A 3,633-nucleotide genomic window follows, 5' to 3' on the forward strand; every position below is an offset into this window, starting at 1 on the left:
AACGGTAATTCGGAGCTGATTTCTGTGTGAAAATGCTGCTGTCATTGGCTACTCAGCCATTTGAATTGTTTGATTTTGCTGGCTAATATGAAAGAAACCATGTAGATCCTGTATAAGAAAAAGCAACATTTTGTAACATTCAAAGATTTTGGTGAATATCATTTTAAAGTGCATTGAAATAAGAAAACATGCCCCCAAGACAAAGATGCCCAAACAAAAGTGAACTCAGTACAAGAGAAACCAGAAAATGTAAAGCTATGGCAGGTGTCCCAGTTGGGGAATCTATAATTGGTTACCTGACAATAACTGGACAACTAAAATTCTCATGCTTCTGTCTGCCTTTCGAAATGTAAGAAACTTTGCAAAGTCAGATTTTTCTGGGTTTCTTATCTACTTTCAGTCAGGGGAAACAGTTGTTTCCTGTTTTGTTTTGTTTTTAAACACTAAAAGAAGAAGCAGTTTGTGGAAACCTGTGGAAAACCAGTGCTCATCAGATGACACACTGAAACTTTACTCCAATGTACCGTGTCTATTCACTTAGATTTGGTAGAAACTTTCAGGCTGTTACGATTTATTTATTCGTTGATCGGTTGTCTGCCTGAAAGCAAAGGTTTGCTTTAATCATAGCTGGCCTTAATGTACGTAAACATGCATTGGATGCTTAAAGCTTTCATGTGCAAGCTTCAGCCAAAAGAGAGGGTCAGATGTTCTGAAGGAGGCAGCAGAGAGGAGCTCTTCTGAGCAATTTTAGCTGAGTTATTATCCTGAGCAATGAATTAGACTCGTTGAATGTAATGGTAACATTCTCTCATTTTTGGTTCTCTTCTCTCATCCTGGCCAATTTTATTCATCATTCCTCTGACAATATGGAAGCGTTCTCTCTCCACCAGCAGAGACAAGAAGTCTTTCTCCCACTGGACATGTCATTTTTGATTTCCAGGCTTTCTAAAATCTTCTTGCCTTTGAAACCAGAACGTCTTTTTAAGATGGGTTCAGAAATGGTTGGTGGGGTCCTCTACTCATCCATAGCTCTGGTTTAACTAAGAGTTGTGCTTGAGAAGTCTTTTCAAAGGGAAAAACATTTTTATATTGTGTTTCCTCCTCTGTGACATTCTTAAGATGGGTGTTCTATGATTGGCAGACTCAGTAGAATACCCACAGACTGAGTGAGCCATGGAGAATGAATTATCCCTTACTGCCAGATGTGGTCCCTCTATACCAGTGGCAAATTGGGGGAGAAGGGAGGCAACTAGCCCTGCTACCACCATTCTGCAGTGACATCAATCTCCAATTCTATCAGCCCAGTGCCTTTCACCAGCACTAAATTCACTCCCTCCAAAGGGTTAGATAGAAAACTATTAAACCACCGACTGAGCAGTGTCTATACAGTCCTGGATCTTTCAGAACAAACCTGCCTTGAAGGGAGAGAAGGTATTTTATTAGAATGTGATGCTGAGAGATTTAAACATTTTAGTAAAGCGAATATTAAAAAAAGAATATAGTACATAGGTTGGGAAAAGAGTGTCTGAACATCTGGGTGTAGTGCTTAGATTATCCACAAATACAAAGTTAGTTTTTTAAATGTCATGCGCTACATAATCAGCAATAACCCAAATTTAGGTGAATAGATTTAACAATGCAGGTTAGAAATTAGAATCCGAATATTCGGGTACATCACTTATGAAAAGTTGTGCAGAGAGGTGGTTGTTGCATCACAAACCTCTGAGATTGGGTGTTAACACACTCCTCAATGGCCATACCTATCAGTATCAGGGGTGCTGGAACAATTTGTATAGTGGGGGTGCTGAGAGCCATTGAACCAAACTGAAAACCCTCTACCACTTCAAGCTGCCACGCCCCCAGCACTCCTAGTTCCAGCACCTCTGATCAGGATAAAATTCTTACAAGCCATCCCCCTAAGACAAGGGATTGTGAATCCACCTCGGAGTTTTTGGACTTAGAGGGGAGAGGGCTTTTGCAGAGTATTGTTTTGGTTAAGCAGATAGTGTGAGGGAAGGGAGAATACAGGACAGAGAGAGGCAGAGGCAAGAAAACCAATTAGTAACTTTTGAGCATAATGTGATCCTGGAAAAAGCTAGAGAGAATATTTGGAGTAGGTTGGTTAAAGAGGTCTGGGGCTGTAAGCTAAGAAACGATTGCTTATGTGCTTGGTTCCTCCTGTATTTGGAGAAGCAGGACTTTGTACATTCCTTGAAAGTAAACCAGACTGGAAAAATACTAGCCACCATCACTGTCTACTTCCAATTAATCATCTGCACCAGGCCCCAAACTTTGGCTAACTGCTCAGGTCAAAAAGAGACAACAACAAGGATCAATGTTATTCCATGGAATTCACCCAGTAAGGCAGGGAATTCCCCCCGTGGGAGAGATGGGATTTTAAATCTGCAGGACTGCAGTCAACCACCACTGGATGAGTTGGTCAACCAAGGTCTACTCAGCCCCTCCTCAGTTGCTGCCCAGGTGGGGAGATCCCTTGGCACTTTTTGAGAAGAATAGGGGACAGCCCCAGTGTCATCGTCAATATTGCCACTCATTTAAACAGCTTCTTAGCTGTTCAGTGTCAGGCAGCATTTCTGAGTGCCGCCAATTCCCACCCTCTCCAATAGGTGTTGAGGAGTCCTAAGCACCTTGCAGGATTGAGTCCCTGTGGTCAGATATTCATGGTTCAGCAAGCACAGGTGGGGGCAGATTTCCCAGAAAGTTCAGCTCCCATTTCGGCACCTAAATAAAAGCCACATTTTCCAAAGTACTCAGCAGCTCCCATAGTGCCACAGAGAAGTTCAGCACCCAGTGTGCACCAAACATGCTGGGGGCTTCAGAAGACCTGGCCTCTACTGTCCAAGACAATCCATGAATCACTGCTGAATGCAAGATGGCCACCACAATTGGCTATGCCTCATCAGTTTCTAACTCATCAGTTTGTAACTCATTGTTGCAAAGGATTTTAGAATACCATGAAAGGCATTATGTAACAAGCAAGTTATACACTATTATTTACTATAAATCGAGAAATTGAATTTCTGTTGATTCTTGCAGCGTTATAAAAGTTATGTTAACATTCCAGGGCCTGTCATTTTAGTGCTCCCCAAACGACGTGCTTTCATTGATCTTAAAAAGTTTTATATTAAAACGTCAGTAAATCTCCTGAAAGTGCACACAGTATATTTATTGATACTATATTTAACTAACTGGTATTATGTCTTAGTCTTTATGTAACTGTTATAATGACACAATATAAAATTGATCTTTAGCTCTATCATATTCAACAGCTATAATAAAATGTGGCTTTGAAATATGCAGTATGATATAATTTATAGTTGCTTGAATAATTTTTAAAAGCCTGATTTGTTACTTTTGTCAGGAATAAAAGCATGGAATTTGATTCAAAGAGTCATTGTTATTCCAAAGTCTTTGGGCAACATAATGCAGTCATGCAAATGACTGTGAATACTAACCTTATCAGTTTTAGCACACATAATTCCCACTGGCCTTGCACTATTATTCACTATTCTCATTTCTCAAATGTGTGAGTCACTCAGTTGGGGAGCAAAAACTGTATAAATCAGGTGACCTATTGCACAACATGAATGGTGAATAGTCAAAGTGCAAAGT

The sequence above is a fragment of the Malaclemys terrapin genome, chromosome 17 (genome assembly GCF_027887155.1).
Source record: "Malaclemys terrapin pileata isolate rMalTer1 chromosome 17, rMalTer1.hap1, whole genome shotgun sequence".
NCBI lineage: Eukaryota > Metazoa > Chordata > Testudines > Emydidae > Malaclemys > Malaclemys terrapin.